Source organism: Sarcophilus harrisii, chromosome 5 (genome assembly GCF_902635505.1).
Source record: "Sarcophilus harrisii chromosome 5, mSarHar1.11, whole genome shotgun sequence".
In the NCBI taxonomy this organism is placed as follows: Eukaryota; Metazoa; Chordata; class Mammalia; order Dasyuromorphia; family Dasyuridae; genus Sarcophilus; species Sarcophilus harrisii.
In genome coordinates this window covers 207,597,647-207,616,658 of record NC_045430.1, presented here as the reverse complement: position 1 = coordinate 207,616,658, position 19,012 = coordinate 207,597,647, and positions in this window count along the sequence as shown.

Genomic DNA, 19,012 nt, shown 5'->3' with positions numbered 1-19,012 from the left:
ATAGATTATTTTTGGTGTTTTTCCCTAAGGAAAGATCATAATGTTCCTTTAATCCTTACTTTCCAGGGCCTATTTAAGACCTTTTGCCACATTAGAGATTGTGGGATGTTTTCAACTCATTATTGAAGCTGGAAAAGCTGGAAGTCCTTAGTACTTATATGTAACTAGAACACTTAACTTGGAGAAAGATTTATGTTGATTCCTAGCCCTACCACCTATCACACCTGGGCTTTATGGTAAGACATTTCATCTCTCTGGACCTCAGTTTCCTCATATGTAAAATGAGAACTTGGAATTATTGACCTTAAAGTTCCCCTAAGATCCTTTCTATTTCCATAGGCCTAGTGTCTAGATGAATTCTAAGGTTCCTTTCAATGCTGATATTTTTGGATTCTATGTTTTCCAAACTGGGACAAAAAGAATGGTATACTTGGAGTAACTTTATTCTAGTTTGGTGTGTGATTTGAAGAACAAACTTAAAGAAACAGGTTGAGAATTTTAACCCTCATTAAGTCAGTGAAGGGGGGTGTTGTTTAGAGATAGATAACACCTTCCCTACCCTGGAAATTTGATCAGGTGTGAGGATGCTAAATTATACCAAGGCTCATCAGAAAGGTGCATTCCACAGTTTGACTGAGGCCATTAATCAGATATCTTGGTCACTTTGCTATGCATGTTGTAAACTTCTCAACAAACCATACTGCAGGCACTATGGTTAGGCAATTTCCTTTGAAAGATCTTATATAAGTGAATTCTATTTAAACTGGTGTTCTTTTTGTAAAATCTCATGTCTATTGAAAGACTGAAAATTACAGGGAATAGGACATATGCTTTATGTAAAAATTTACTAAATGATGATATCCATCATTACTAAATGATTATTATAAAATCACAGAAGTGAAAGGAGTTTCACAAGATCAATACATCAGTTTTCCTCACTTAAGAACAATACTATCCTCCTTTGAGAATCGTCTTAATTCTTTTCTTTAAAAACTTTCAGAGGATATTTTATAACTGAACTACTGTCCTGGATGTTTATGTTTAGTTAACATAAATCCTATTAAAAATTACAGAAATGAGTTTTTTTAATCGATTGCATTTTGTTTACCAAAAAACCTCCTTAAAAGATGTATATTTAGGAGTGGATTGAAACTTCCAGATATAATGCTACTAATAATAATAGTCAACATTTATTACGTCTTTATTATGTGCCCAGCTCTATGCTAAATGCTCTTTCAAATATCTATCTCATCTGATCTTTACAATAATCCTGGGAGGTAGATGCCCCATTATATTATATTATTATCCCCATTATATAGTTGAGGAAAATGAGACAAACACAGGGATCAAATTTGAACCAAGGACTTCCTGAGTTGCTTCATTCACTGTGGATTTTGAAAATTAAAATAAAAGGAAGAAGAAAGTAGTGGAAGTATGGGTAGGAAGGGGATGTAAAAGGAAAACGTCTTCCATGGTTAAAGATTTTTAAAATTTGCCCTTAAAAAAGTTTCTGTCAAATTTAAAGTGAGAGATCTAGGCCACTTTTGTTTTTGGCTTCCAGAAATCTCTCCCTACTTAGTTTAAAATAAAAAGTTTATTGATAACTTTTGTTTCTTGGTTAGTTTTAAAAGAAAATTATAACCTGGACTTACCTCATATGCCTCAATATTGGCAATTTTCAAGTCTACTTGTCAGCTAGACTTTAATAAATGAAGGAAAATAGGTTTGCTAAGCTTTTTCCAAGAAAGTCTGAAGGGAATTGTTCATTAGTCAAAATCTGTAGTGAATAAACAACTCCCTGGAGCCTCTCTCAAAAAAACTTTTTAAAAAGACCTCTATCGGCTACCCTTGTCCATCAATATCACTTTCTCCCTCATGCCTGAGCCTGCTATCCATTCCTATTTACTTCATGGAAACTAAAGTCACATCACAGGGCTCACACTAACTAAGCTGAAACAGAAAGGCCTTAGAAGGCTTTTCAGTCCTATCTTCATAAAACAAAATAATTCCTTTTTAATGACTGTCCTTGTTTTCTTTCCCAGTTCTATTTAACCAGATAAATGTCTGGAGCATTTTCAACTGGGTTAAACCACTGTGACCTTCATAATCAGGGAACAGAAATAAATTATATTTTCTCGTAAATGTTAATATGTCTCCATTACCCAGCTGCCTCCTAATCACTGATGGTAGTGATAATATTTAGCCTTTATCAGGCCTCTCATTCAGGGATAACAAAGTACTTTATTATTCCTATTAAGCAGTTAAGGGACCTTTTAGATTTGCAAGGTGTTTCACACACAAGTATTACATGACTGTGAGTATTATTTGGCACTAGAAAGAATTCTCAAAGGAAGCTGGTATGGGATTTCATGGTGGAATGGAGGAAAAAAACAACAAAACATTCAACTGTCTCTGAGTCCAAAGAAATAGGTTCAAATCCTGTTTCTCCCACTTACCTGGGATTATTGGAGGTGGAAGAGAAAAGGGGAGGAGGGGTAAACTTTAAGAAAATGAAATCATGGAACATGACAAATGGTGCAATAATGATGATTCTGTCATTCAGTTTCCTAATATCCTACCAAAGAAGAAATTACGAGTTCTGAGAAAGACTAGACATAAAAACAAAAACAAAAACTGCAGAAAGTTGGTCATCTCCCATGCAGGTGTAATGAACTCTTTTTTAAATTACTATTTTAATATTATCTTATTTTTTCCCCAAATCTATGCAAAGATAGTTTTCAAAATTCACCATTACAAAATCTTGTGTTCCAAATTTTTCTCCCTCTCCACCTCCCTCCCCCAAGACAGCAAGGAATCTGATATAGGTTAAACACGTGCAGTTCTTCTAAACATATTCCATATTCCATAGCATATTCATGCTATGCAAAAAAAAATAAATAAATAAAATCAAAAGGCAAAAAAAATCCAAAAAAACATGAGAAAGTAAAAAAAAGACCAAAAAATAGGCAAAGTTGAACTTTAACCCCAACACAGACCAACGAGGCAAGAATGCTTACAATTGTAAGATTGTAAAAATTGTAAATATACATATTTATACACATATGCAGAAACCTTCCACTAAGGTTCCCATTTTTTTCTCCCCTCCCTGCTTTTTTTTTTTTTTTTTTTTTGAAGGCAGAGTTAGGTGACAGCTAGTTAAGTGTCTTAGGCCACATTTGAACTCAGGTCTTCTTAACTCCAGGCCTGTGCTCTATGGACTTCCTATTCACAATTTCCCTGACTCACAATTTTCTCAAATGATATTGATAATAATAGCTAACATTTACATAACCCCAACTATGTTCCAGGCACTATGCTAAGTATTTTACAAATATCTCATTTGATTTTCTCAAAAACCCTGAAAGGTATATATATTTCTATTTTACTCTTGAGGCAATACACTGAGGAAAACAGAGGTCAAATGGCTTGTTCAAGGTCATATCTATTAAGTATCTGTGACTAGATTTCAATTCAGGTCTTCTTGATCCCAAACCCAGCACTCTATCTCCTTCCTAAACTCTGTGTTGAGTAGCTCTGCTACATTAAAAATAAGCAAATCCAAATTGAACAAAATAAGGCAATTGGGGATGTCTGTTTCCCTCCACTTCCATTATAACTATCCATCTTTTATATTCCATCTTAGGAAGCACAGACACTTGAGAAATCTGCCAGAAATTTGGATTTGCTAAGACTTAGGGTTAAAATATTGCCAAAGGTATTTGTGATTGATTTGTCTGTGTTAGTTTACATAGTCCACAGAGTTGAAAACCAGACTCTGGGCCTTGATCATTTTGATTTAGAAAACAGAAAGAGGCTCTGAAAATCTGATTGTCCATTTAAGCCAAAAAAAAAAAAAAAAAAAAAAAATCTCCAAACCCAAATAATCTCCCTCCCCCAAAACCTAACACATGGAGGTGTTAATAATTTTTTCAGTCATGTCCAACTTTTCCTGACCCCATTTGAGGTTTTCTTGGCAAAGATACGAGAGTGATTTGCAATTTCCTTTTCCAGCTCATTTTTGCAAATGATAAAATTAAGGCAAACCGTGGTTAAATTACTTGCCCAAGGTCACACAGATAAGTATGTGTCTGAGTTCAGATTTGAACTCAGGAAGTTAATAATTACTGTGTGGATATTATTAACTAGCTTGAGTTCAGGCTGAAATATATTTCTTTTTCTGATCAAATATGGTTCTAGTAGATAATAGTGCTGGAACAAAAATCAGGAAGTCCTGAATTCATATCCTACCTCAAACACTTACTTAGTCATACATTCCTATTAGCCTTCATTTCCTCATCTTTAAAATGTGGATAATAATAGCATCTACTTCATAGGATTGCTGTGAGCACCAAATGAAATATGGGTAAAGAGTTTTTCAAACTTTAAAGTGCTATATAAATGCTATTGTTATTATTTAAACATATACATAAAATAAATTTCAAATAATACTATTTATATTAACTAAATATGAACCCCTTTATGTTCTTTTTCACTAAAATCTACTTTTGTTATATATCTTTATTATATTTTATAATAGTATATATTGTATAACATTGCCATATAATATAATCATTATATAATGATATTGTGGCAAGTGACCCACATTACTTATGTTAGTCCAATAAAGCATATTCTTTGGATAAATCCTTCCAAGATTTCCAGTATGTATCTGTATCTGAGAACCAATCTAGAGAGAGGCTCATTGCTAGTTTAAACTCGACATGATGAATTTTTGTAATGTAGCAACTCTCAAACACTCTATAAGCTGTTTGAATGAATAGAGGGTATGTCTTTCTTAACTACTCATTTCTCTATCTGCTCATTGATGAAAGGAATACAGTCTTGGGATTTGGGGCTTTTACTTCAGAACCCTAGATTTAGTTTATTCCTATCAGTTGGTAGATGAAGAAGCTGAGATTTAGGAAGCTAAAGTGGCTTATATTTTGCCCAAGGTCACACATGATCGTGAGTGAGTGCAGGATTTGATTTATTGGACCTAGGTTTGTTGAGGCTCACTTCTCTCTCTCCACACAAAGTAAATGCTCAACAGATACTTATGAAGCACCAAAGTTCTATCCATAAAGCACAGTTTCTGCTGTTAATGATGCCGTTTGGCAGAGCCAAACTTCTAAATATACAACTCTCTTCTGGAGATCAGAGTTTTGAAAATATGTAAGATAACAAATGGAGTAGTTGGCATTAAAAAATTAAGGATGCCCTGAATTGAGACATTAAAGACTAGACAGGAAAAGAAATGGAACAATTTGCTTCCACTGTTGGGAGAGCTTTTAGTCTGGCAGGATAGGATAACTTCATTTTAATATACTTTACTTGCATATTTTAAATTTATTTTTCCTTGGAATAAATATTCACAGTGACAGGGGAAACTATCCTGGAGCATTTGTCAGAGATTAAATATCACAAAAGGTGGGAGAAGGTGAAGAAAATAATTTGTAAGATTCTCTAAAAGTGACATGTCAATGAAATGTATTGAAATTTTGTTGGTAATCCAGGGAGTTGTGGTTTTTTTTGAAAGCCTACTTTATGCGCAACATCCTATAGGAGAAAAGGATCCAAAACATGATCACAATGTATGCAAAATAGATTTATGGGAAAAACTAATAAGAATCAGGGAAGGCTTTGGTGGAACTACTAAGATTTGGCTACTTCCTTCCTTCCTTTCTTCTTTTCTTCCTTCCCTCCTTCCCTCTCTCTGAACCTCACATATTCACTCAGAAAACCAAAAATTAACATTATCTATGTTGTTATTTGTTAAATATTTCCCAGTTACATTCTATTTTGGTTCAGACAGCATTTGGGAAATACCAATAAATGGCATATTTTTGTCCTTTCCTCTCTTCTAGGCAAAGTTTGGTAATACTGTCAATTATTTTCAATCATGTCTAACTCTTCAGGACCCCATTTGGGGTTTTCTTGGCAAAGTTACTGGAGTGGTTTGCCATTTTCTTCCTCATCTCATTTTACAGATGAGGAAACTGAGGCAGACAGGATTAAGTGAGTTGCCCAGGGTCACAAAGTAAGTATCTGAGGCTAGAGGAGGTAAATCTTTCTGATTCAAGGTATGGCACTTTATCCACTGCTCACCTAGTAGCTCAAATTTGGTATTACAAACCAAAAGTCTAATCCTGCTTTTTATCTATCTATCTATCTATCTATCATTCATTTGTTTATTTATTTTTGCATCTCTACCCTGTGAAGGGAAGGGCCTAATTCATCTAACTCCACACCCCACCCCAAGGAGAGGAGATCATCGTGTCTAGCTTTGGAGAAGAGATCAAATTATCATTTACAAAGAGAGTTTGGCAGTTGCTGCCACAGTGAATTACCTATCACCTATCATAGCCCAGAGCAAACTGGTGGAATAGAGAAGGTTTGGTACAAGGAAAGTTTGGGAGTTTCTCAGAACAGGAACATATTTTGTCTTTAATATTTTTTATTCCATATAGAGAGTGGGAAAACTATGAGCAATACCCCAAGGAAAGTCAATGTTGGGACATGCTTGGGTGAAAGCAGCTCCATTCTGGCAGCCTCTGGCTGTCTGGGACACGTATGAGAAATCATTTGTCAAAGTGAACATAACAACCAGTGCTCCAAAGATCACTTCAGTATTTTTAGAACATTTAAAATTATTATTTTAAAAAATAATATTGTTATTTAAATAATAGAGAGGAGAGCGTATCCAGGAGAGGGTCAATAACTCGAATATGGCAGACCTTATTTTTTCAAAAGCAGTTAGGGAGTATAGTGTATAGAGCATTAGCCCTAGAGTCTAGAGGAGTTCAAAACCGGCTCAGACACTCAATGGTTGTGTGACCCCAGCCAAGTTACTTAACCCTGTTTGCCTCAGTTTTCTTATCTGTAAAATGAGCTGGAGAAGGAAATAAACCACTCTAGTACTTTTGCCAAGAAAATCCCAAACGGGGTCATGAAGATTCAGAGAGAACTGAAAAATAATTAACGAACTTTTTTTTATCTACCAGTCTATCATGTAGATGTCACCAGTGGCATAGGGGCCAAAACAAATGTTCTCCAACTCTTGAAATAGCCAAGTTTTGTCTTTCTCTCAATTCCTATCTCAGTAGATATGACATATGATTTAAATCTTTCAAGGAAGAAGAAAGTAAGCCAGGGTGAAGAGTAAAACTGAATTCTTAGACCAACATTAGTTACACAAAAACCTTGCAGATCATTAATAACATTAATGGCAGTGGAATGGGATAGTAAGTAGCATGTAGGATTTGGAATTTAGAAGACCTGAGGTTTGAACCTTGCCAAAGCTACCTACTAATCTCTGACAAACTCTCCAGGACAGTTTTCTCTGTCATAGTCAATATTTATTCCAAGGAAAGATAGATTCAAAATATGCAAATAAAGTATATTAAAATGAGATTAATCTTAGTTTCCTCATCTGAAAAAGGGGAATAATAATAGTACCTACTCTGTAAGATTGTAAGAAACAAATGAAATAATATATGTAAAATATTCCATAAACATTCAAATGCTATATAAAATTTAGCTATTACCATTATTAAATACATATACACATATATGTAAACATATATATGATTAGGGCAATCAATGATTGTAGATGAATCTATTTGTCTATCAATCCATTCATTCATCCTCATATAACAAAATAACTGCTTCTTAAAAAGTGCCCATACTTTCAATCCTACTTCTATTTGACTAGATAAATAGCATATTCAAACTAGGGTAAATCATTGTGAACTTGTTGATCATGGAATAGAAATCAGTTTTATTTGCCAAAAGAGCTTTAATTGTTGAGAGAGAAAAGGATAGAGATACAGAGAAGAAAGAGAGAGAATTCTTAAATATCCTAAACATCTGAACTATTTTACACTAAAAGAAAGGCATTTTGGTTCAGTATGAAGAGCACTGGATTAGGGGTTAGAGGAACCTAGTTCAAATTCTGATTTTGCCAATTACTATTAGTTCTTAGTCTGTAAAATGAGAGGGATGGATTATCAATCAATCAACAGGCATTTATTGAACACCTACTATGTGTCAGGCACTGTCTTAAGTGCTAGAGAATGACATACATTGAATGAAAAAAAATTCCCTACTTTCATGGAAATTATCATCTAATGGAGAAGACAAATAAACAAAAGCATATATGTAATAAATATCAAAAGAATAAATAAAAGGTATTGAAATACACCCCTCCTAGATCACAGCTTTGTCATGGCAAAGGGGTTTGTATAGCTCAATGAAATCATGCAGAGTTACCCAAGATGGAAAGATCATAGTAGAAAGTTCTGACAAAACATTATTTCCTGAAGAAGGAAATGGCAAACCACTCTGGTATCTTTGCCAAGAAAATCCCAGTATGTACAGGTCTATGAAGTCATGAGAAGTCAAACACGACTACATGAATGAACAATTGATAAATAAGGAAATTTGGAAGATAAGGGACTAGCAGTTGGTAAGATTACAGGAAAGATTTCATGGAGAAGATAGTGTTATGTCTTATGGGGAAGAGGTGAGAAGTAAGTATATTTAAGACATGGGAGACCACCAGAGCAGAGACAGAAATGAAATGTCATGTATTTGGCTTAGAGAGGCTAGACTGGCTGGTTTGAAATGAAAGAGGGGAAGTGATGTGTTGTAAGGCTGAAAAGAGATTGGGACCATAGTGTAAAGAACTTTTTGTTGTTGTTGTTGTTGTTGCTGAGGCAATTGGGGTTAAGTGACTTGCCCAGAGTCACACAGCTAAGTGAAGAATTTTAGAAACTAAACAGTTTATATTTTATCAGAGAAATAATAGGGAGTTGCTGGAATTGAGTGAGTAGAGAGGCATGGCCACATTTGTGTTTAAGGAAAATGACTTTATAGTAGGAGAGTGTGCAATGGCTTGGAATGGTGTATCTTGTGGATGTCAGGAGGCTGGTGAATAATAATGAGTGCCTGAACTAAGGGGGAAGCTGTGTGAATAGACAGAAAAGATAGGGTGTTGTGGAGTTAGAAACAGCAAGATTTTATAGCTGATTAGGAGGAGTCAAGGATAATGTCAAGATTATGATCCTAGGAGATTAAAAGAATGTTGGTGCCTTTTGCAGAAATAAGCAAGTTTGTCAGAGAAAAGTTTTTTTTGGGGGGGAGAAAGATGATAAGAAGTTCAGTTTCGAAAATGTTGAATTTCCAGGACATCCAATTTGAAATATTCATTAGGAAATTGGTAATGCAGGACTGAATCCAGGGGAGAGTTTGAAACTGGATATGTAGATCTGGAAATCATTTGCTTAGAATGGTAGTTAAACTCATGGGCTGTTGAGGCTACTAAGAATATGAAGAGAAAAGGGCCTAGGAAAGAAACTTCATCTACACCCACAATTTGGGGGCTGATGAGGATGATGAGCCAGCAAACTCAGTATACCAAGAACATTTAGACAGATAGAAGAATCAGGAGAAAGTAATGTCACAAAACCCCCTGGAGAGGAGAGCGAATCCAGGAGAGGGTCAATAACTCGAATATGGCAGATCATAGAGAAATATAAAGACTGAGAACAGATCATCAGATTTGGCAATTTAGAGATCTTTGTGTAACTTGGAAAAAAGAAGTTCCAAGTAAGAGTTGAGGCCAAACTGAAAAAGGTTGAAGAGTGAGGAGTGGAAACTATGAATGGAGACAGCTTTCTTTTGGTTATTCATTTAAAAAAAGGGAGAAGTGTAGAATAATAACTGGCAGGAATACTGAGGACTAAAGAATTTGGTTGTTTTTTCAGTGATGTGAGAAGATTGCAGGGAAGAAGCTAGTAAATAGGAAGAGTTTGAAATTTCTAGAGAAAGAGGAGACAATTGAGGTTGCAATCTCCTGAAGAAGATGGGTGATGATATCAAGAATATATGTAAAAAAAGACCACATGGAAAGGAGAAGGGCTGCCCTTTTGTTAGAAATTGGGGGAAAGAAGGAAAGAGTTGGGGATGGCATCAAGGTGTCTGAGAAAAAGAAAAAAAGAGAGAAGAGGTAGCTTGAGTAAAATAGCCTCAGTTTTTTCAGTATTATAAGAGGCAAGGTCCTCAGCTTGGGTGGGGGAGAAGAGAGGAAGTATGGGAAATTTGAGCAGGGAAGCAGTTTAAGATGGCTTTTGTAGGCAATGAAATTGGGAGTCAATTAGGGAAGAATAAAAAGACTGGCTTGCAACCGTGAGTACCCAACTGAAGTTGGATAGTATGATTTTATAAGAATCCTGCCACACAGCTGTTTCTTCTTCCATCTCCAAGGAAGAAGTTGAAGGTGGGAACAATCCAGTGATGAGTAACCAAAAGCACAAGGGGTGAGAGATTTAGCTGCAAAGGGTAGTGCAAAGTTAAAATGGTTTATGATAACACTTGAGATTAGAAAGAAAAAAGTAAAGAAAGAACAGGACTCGCAGTCAGAGAAAACTCCCAAGGGATGGAAGTGTTGGAGGATTCAATAAAGGTAAAAACTAAGTTGGGATGGACTGAGGCATAGGGAAATGTGAAATGATAATCAGTTATGGTCAGATAGAAGAATATCAGTTTCTAATTAAAGAAGTGGAACACTAACGGTTAATGGATGTCGATGTGGACTGTCTTTCTGGGTGATGAGTTTGGAAGATAGGTCAAAGAGACTGAGGAAATGTTAGGGAGTTTGAGGAACAATCATCTGAGCCTGAGCAGAGATTGTGGAACTGAATTGACTTTCATCTCCACCACCTTTACTGAAAATGTTCAAGGACTCCTTGATGAATGCACTCATCTTTCTTCAGTTCTAATCTTTTGGGCTTCTTCATCATCAGACACTGTTGATACTTCCTTGTCTGGATTCTCTTGCCTTAGCAATAGTGACATTATATTCTCTCATTTCTCCTCTTTTCTTATCTGGCTCCTCTCCCTCATGCTAAGTCCTAAAAACCTACATTTAACCCAAGAAACATTCTTCAATTGTTTTTCTTATATTCTCTCTCTTGGTCATCTATCACTTTCTTAGTTTTAATGATCAATTCTATAAGATGATCTATCTACCTAACAATCTGTCTCCATTTCTTTCTACCTTTTTCTTCACCCCTCTACAATTCTCCTATTTTAATTTCATTTCTGAACATCTGAACTTTAAAAATTTTTTTTTCTTGTGCCTTCTTTTTTAAGTTTTTATTTTCAAAACATATGCAAAGATAATTTTTTCAACACTGATCCTTGAAAATCCTTGTTTTCCAATTTCTCCCTCCATCTCTTCACCTAGATGACATGTAATCCAATATATGTTAAGCATGGTAAAAATATATGTAAATCAAATCAAAAATAGGCATACATATTTATACAATTATCTTGCTGCACAAGAAAACTCAGATCAAAAAATTAAAAGAAAATGAGGAAAAAAATTCAAACAAATCACAAACAAAAAGAGTGAAAATTCCATGTTGTAATCTATCATCAGTTCCCACAGTCCTCTCTCTGGGTGTAGATGGCTCTCTTCATCACTGAACAATTGGAACTGATCTGAATCCTGAATCCTCTCCTTGTTGAAGAGAGCCATGTCCATCAGAATTGATCATTGCATATTCTCGTTGTTAACTGTGTACAATGATCTGGTTCTGCTCACTTCACTCAGCATCGGTTCAGGTAAGTCTCTCCAGGCCTCTCTGAAATCTTCCTGCTGGTCATTTCTTACAGAACAATAATATTCCATAATATTCATATACCACAATTTATTCAGCCATTCTCCAGCTGATGGGCATCCACTCAGTTTCCATTTTCTGGCCACTACAAAGAGGGCTGCCACGAACATTTGTGCACATGTGGGTCCCTTTCCCTTCTTTAAGATCTCTTTGGGATATAAGCCCAATAGAAACATTGCTGGATCAAAGGGTATGCACAGTTTGATAGCCCTTTGGGCACAGCTGAACTTTTAAACTACCTACAGCTCCACTGGGTAATCTTCTCACCAGGAATATCAAACCTCTGAACTTCCAGAGAACATGTTTCTTCCAACACCAGAGGCATGAATCCACTTACTTAACAATGAAACTCTACCTTTTGGCTGAGCTGTCCTGATTGATAAGTGAGTGAGATATCACCTAATCATACCGAGCTGGCCCCAGTTCATGCATCCCTTCCTAGGTAGCCTTCCACTAAGACAACGGGACCAAAGCAGTGAGGATATCTTACCATCTGCTCTACTGATGCTTGAATACAACCTTCCCCCTCTTCCTTTTCTCTTATAACTCTGGGAGGGGGGAGAAATGACAGAAAAATACTACCACTCAGTATAACTAGGGTTTCACAATGTCCTCTTCTATGACAATCCCTATCTAGATCACAACTCTCTATCGAACTATCCCTCCCACTTCCATTATGTGCTTTATACCCTATTAGAATGTAAGCCTTTTGAGGGCAGAAACTCTCACTTTTGTGTTCGTATCTCAGTGCTTGGCATATAACATGACTTTAAATAAACTTAATTGATTGAAATTTCCTCCTTTTCATTTCCCAGTTTCTGATAGTGGTACCACTATTTACATGGTTCAGATTCTGAGTTATTTTTTTACTTCCCATAATCAATTAGTTGAAGTTCTTTTCTTTTCTATCATCATTGCCATCAATACTTGTTCAAACCAGTATTACCTCTCACCTAGACTATCCAAGAACTTTCTCACATCACCTGATTCCAAAATTTTCTCTTCACCCAGAATTGCCAAGTTAATTTCCAAAAAGCATACTTCCCGATTCAAAAATCTTTAATGGCTCCTCATTGCCTGCTAAATAAAGTCATAGATTTCATGGTATTAAGAGTTAGACATTATATAGTCCAACTCCTTAACTTCCTAGAGGAAGAAATTAAGGCCAAAAGAGGGCTAAATGATCACAATATTATAAAACCTGGATTTAAAACGAGATTTTCTGATCGTAAACATGCCATTCTATTCACCATAATGCCTTCTTAGTTTGGCATTTACTCCAACTTCAAATTACCTTTTTATCCCTATACCCCAATACTTTCCTGCCTTATGATCTAGATAAAGTATAATAATCAGAATTTTCTGAAGACATACCATTATTTCTCCCTCTCTATACCATTGCTTGTGTGATTAGTCTACCCTGAAATTTCTTATCCATCTTTCCCACTTTCAAGTTTTTCATGATTTTCCCTCAAGATGATATTTCTTTCCCTTCTCTGAATTTAACAGCACTTTCCCTTCTCATACATATTCACTAAATTCTGCTTTATATTATAGTTTTATGCATATCTTATGTCCTCAATTAGCTGCTGAACTCCTTGAGGAAGTACTCTTTCTTATTTATTGGTGTGGTAGGCATTTAATAAATGACTGTTAAATGCTTTAAGTGAAAAAAAAAAGTGTTTATTTATTAATCTTCTACTTTGCTAAACCACTGGCCTATGAGCTAAAAGAGCTTTTGAAAAAACAAATTAAGAGCTTTTCTCTCAAGTCACAAAGACTGATGATTTGTAATCCCCCTCTCCCCCCAAGGTAATTTTAGCAAAAAATGGTCTTATGCAAAATAACCACATTATAGTTTTCAAAGTGCTTTCTCAAACATCATCTCATTTACTCTTAATAACTTTGGAAAGCAGGGGAATATGGCGGACAGATCTACAATGGTATCTGAATGCTACCCCCTCCACCCCCACAGGGTGAGTCAATCTGTTTGCTCTGATGGACATCACCTGAAACACCATGGCTCAAACTGTTACTCTTAATGTAATTAAAACCATAAAAAAGCATGAAGCTATTTCTATGGGCAATAAAAAATATTCCTCTAAAGCTATGGCAAAGGATATATTATTTTGTTTACTGTTAGATGTGGGAGATGGTGTTTTTAAACATGTTAAATCTTTCTAATTCATACCAGATGAAGCCAAATCCATTTCAACACACACCAGAAAGCCAATAATGGTTATTAGTGCAAAACAGTGTATGATTTAAAACAACTGCCAGCCTCTGATGACTAAGATATTCTTCTTTAATAAAAAATATTAGGTAACCAGTAAACTGAATTCATTTTTCTGAGTCCTTGAAATTCAAAGTATAATGGTTTAGGAGATAGAGTTGGTTTTGAAGCTAGGAATATCTGGGTTCAAGTTCAGCTTTTGACACAAATCGCATGTATGATCTTGGGAAAGTAAGTCCCCTTAACTTCTTAGTGCTGTAGGCAATTCTCTTTTTCTAAGCTTTTCTTATTTTTTTTTTTAATTTATGGAATAAAACAAGTATTTCCCTAACTTAGTACAATAAAAAAATGATTGCATCCAAAAGCAAAAATCTTTTTTTTTTTTTTTTTTAAATTTAATAGCCTTTTATTTACAGGTTATATGCATGGGTAACTTTACAGCATTAACAATTGCCAAACCTCTTGTTCCACTTTTTCACCTCTTACCCCCCCCCCACCCCCTCCCCTAGATGGCAGGATGACCAGTAGATGTTAAATACATTAAAATATAAATTAGATACACAATAAGTATACATGACCAAATCGTTATTTTTAAAAGCAAAAATCTACTATGCACAACTTGCTATTCCTTTCAAATATACAACAAAATTATTTAAATATTTTTTTCTTCCCCTCATCCCCAAAATATAGGAAGCTCAGGGATGGCTATCATTACAACCAGATTGGTATGAGTGTATATATTTGTATGCAATAAGTAATTCTACAAGACTATAAATTGCAGGCCTTCATGAGTTTCCTCATCTTTGAAATTCTTCTAACAATGAAATAGAGACAGTTTCAGTCCCAGTCCCCTAATTATTATGGAACCATTGACCACTGAAGACAAATAAAGCTTTAACTAGTTTTTTTTTTGTTTGTTTGTTTTTTAAGTTCTATTAACATTGAGATGGACAGCAAGGTTGCTCGGTGGATAGAGTGCTGGGCCTGGAGTTGGGAAGATCTGCATTTAAAATCTTCCCTTAGACATTTTGTAACGGTGTGATCCTGGGCAAGTCATTTAACTCATCTTGTCTCAGTTTCCTCATTTGAAAAATGAGCTGGAGAAATAGCAAATTAATTGGTATCTTTGTCAAAAAACAAAACAAACAAACAAACCCAAAATGGATCCACTGAAATAGACTAAATAATAAGGATTGGTATTGTGGCTTAACTGTCTAATTGTAGTTTCAGTTTAAGATTTAAGATAATAGGCAGTTACAAGGGATCTACCTACATTTATTATTTCTAGATAGAAGATGTGATTTCATCAGTTTAGGTAACTGCCTCCTTTACTCAGGAAGGTGGTTGGGGTTGTGACCTGCCTGGGATCCCAGTCAGTGTTGTAGGACATAATTTGAAACAGGCTTTTCCTGACAACCCCAGCACTACACATCGGACTGCCTTGTGTTTTAGTTACCCTTTTCTCGTTAAAGGATGTGAACTGGCAGTTTTAAGAGGAAATCATAGCTATCAAACATAGCTACATTTTTAAAAAACCCATCTAAATCTGTATTGATTAGAGAAATGCAAATTAAAACAACTCTAAAGCATATCACACCTACCAGATTGGCTAACATGACAGAAAAGAAAAATGATAAATGCTGGAGGGGATGTGAAAAAATAGGTAAAAAAATGCACCATTGGTAGAATTGTAAACAGGTCCAACCAGTCTGGAGAACAGTTTGAAACTACATGCAAAGGGTTATAAAACTTCACACCCTTTGACTCAGCAATACCACTAGTGGGTCTGCATCTAAAAGAGATTGAAGAATATGTACAAAAGTATAACAGCTTTTTGTTAAAGAAAAAAGCTAGAAATGGAGGAGTTGGTTGCTCATCAAGTGGGGGAATGGCTGATAAAGTTATGGTATATAATTGTAATAGAACCTTCTTGTTCTATAAGAAAGGATAAACAGGATAGCTTTTGAAAAACTGTAAAAACTTGAACTGATGCAAAGTGAAGTGAGCAGAACCAGATCATTGTAAACAGTAACAGCAATATTGTACAATAATACAACTGTGAATGACTTAGTTACTCTGATTAATACAATGATTCAAGACAATTCCTAAGGATTCATGATGAAAAATGTTTTCTACCTCCAGGGAGAATTGATGAATCATTTTGTTTCTTGCTTTTAATTTTTTGCAACATGACTACTCCTGGAAATGTTTTGCATATCTTCACCATGTATACTTGATATTGTATTGCTATCTTCAAGATTAGGCGCTTGAAATCTGTTTGACTGTCCCAAGTTACCTATGGCCACTCCCCTAAAGAGAAGGCTCCCTACCTTCTTTGAATCCTTGTTCACGGTTTCTTAATCAAACTGACCTTACCATTAAAAAGCCCCGCTCAGAACCCCCAGCTTCCTTCCCTGGCCACCACTTCTCTCATAACCATTCATCAATCCTGTAGCTACTTTGTCTCTATCCTACGCTACCTACCTTTCTGTAGGTCTGGAATCTGTTTTATTGTTCACAAATGGTTAGACCTATGCTTTCCTGCTCATATATACTTTGTTTTTAAATCTCTGCATACATGTTTTCTTTGAAAAGAGCATAAGCTCCTTGAGGGAAGTTTCCACTTTGTCTTTGAATGGCTCTCCCCCAGCATAGCCTCTGGCATATGGCAGCAACTTTTAATACATGCTTACTTAATTGAGGTCAAAACAAGCAAAACCAAGAGGACAGTAAATAAAATGATAAGATCACTGAAAGGAGGTTCACCTGTGAAATGGAAAAATACAACAAGGAGTCCGAGACAAGATAATGAAATGTTTTTCTCCTTCACTTGGGGCTCCATGAAAAAAATATATTGTTGATCTCTGAACCTGATGTTTTTATTTAATTATTTTTGTCATAAATGAGGGCTCAGTCTGAAGGAATTGGTGGAAAATGACTGATGTAAAGACAAAAGGCATTAGTAGAATGTATTTTTTAAGAAAAAGGTCAGAAAGGCCAAACATCATCTTCACCTTTTTAATTGACCTGAAAACTCATCTCCCTTCTAATATTTCTTAATTAAATAAAAATGAAATTAAGATAACCAAATATTCACCTAACCTTGTTTATCAACCAAAAAATATTCCTTCAGAAAAAAATTAGTGAAAATTTAAACTAAATAAAATATACAAAATTTCCCCCATTTTTAAAAATGGAAGACACATCTAGCAGAAAATAGGTGCTCTGAAGTCACCCTTTTGAGCAATTTTTTATGGCACTTAGTATATTATACAAACATGGGCTTAATATATACGTGGCTCTTACTTAACAGAAAATCTATTAAGAAATAGGTCAAATCAAAGCTTCATTCTAAGGAACAGTGTGGCGCAATTTCAAATGTGCAATGAGTCAACATGAAAATGGGATTCATTAAATGAAATTTAACAGTATTTTTATAGAACTCATCTATTCTGTTAAGTGGGGAAAACTCATACATATTACATGATGATGAAATTGGACAGTATTATTCCAGTCATGTGCTGGTTTATTTCTGCTTTTGACAGCTGTGTCTGTGATTCATTTCTTTCAGTCTGTGTTTTACCATTAAAACCACCTAGGAGCTTGGCTAGAGGAGCTTGTAATAAAAGCCTACTTGTAACTGGTGGGATTTCACTTAATTCACTTCTTTCTAACACCTGCAGCCTCCACTCTTTGTTGTCTAAACCCAGAGCCTGATAGAGGGGCATACATAGAGTTTTAATTTGGCACAGAGTGGACTGCTTTCTGAGGCTGCCACTGAAGAGAGACAATTGGCATATAATGAGTACTACGGAAGAGTTCTTGGGCTCTTTATGTAGTCTAAGATCTGACAGTTTTACAGACTGCTCTTTGAGCAATCCAAAAAATAAGGTGAAACAAAAGTGACAGAAACTGACTTTTGTATCCTCAGTGTGAGGAATGTCTTTCTAGTTTAGAAAAATAGAAGCTCACCAAGGAAGAACCAGAGATCATTACTGATCACAAAATAGAAAATTTTGATTGTACCAAACTGAAAAGTTTTTGTACAAACAAAACTAATGCAGACAAGATTAGAAGGGAAGCAATAAACTGGGAAAATATTTTTACAGTCAAAAGGTTCTGATAAAGGCCTCATTTCCAAAATATATAGAGAATTGACTCTAATTTATAAGAAATCAAGCCATTCTCCAATTGCTAAATGGTCAAAGGATATGAACAGACAATTCTCAGCTGAAGAAATTGAAACTATTTCTAGCCATATGAAAAGATGCTCCAGGCCATTATTAATCAGAGAAATGAGAATTAAGACAACTCTGAGATACCACTACATACCTGTTAGACTGGCTAGAATAACAGGGAAAGATAATGCGGAATCTTGGAGGGGATGTGGGAAAACAGGGACACTGACACATTATTGGTGGAATTGTGAATAAATCCAGCCATTCTGGAGAGCAATTTGGAACTATGTTCAAAAAGTTATCAAATTGTGCATACCCTTGATCCAGCAGTGCTACAACTGGGCTTATATCCCAAAGAGATACTAAAGAAGGGAAAGGGACCTGTATGTGCACGAATGTTTGTGGCAGCCCTCTTTGTAGTGGCTAGAAGCTGGAAACTGAGTGGATGCCCATCAATTGGAGAATGGCTGAATAAATTGTGATATATGGATATTATGGAATATTATTGTTCTGTAAGAAATGATCAACAGGATGATTTCAGAAAGGCCTGGAGAGATTTACACGAACTGATGCTGAACGAAATGAGCAGGACCAGGAGATCATTATATACTTCAACAACAGTACTGTATGAGGATATATTCTGATGGACCTGGCCATCCTCAGCAATGAGATGAACCAAATCATTTCCAATGCAGCAGTAATGAACTGAACCAGCTACATCCAGGGAAAGAACTCTGGGAGATGACTAAAAACCATTACACTGAATTCCCAATCCCTATACTTTTGCCCGCCTGCATTTTTGATTTCCTTCACAGGCTAATTGTACAATATTTCAGAGTCTGATTCTTTTTGTACAGCAAAATAATGGTTTGGCCATGTATACTTATTGTGTATCTAATTTATATTTTAATATATTTAAC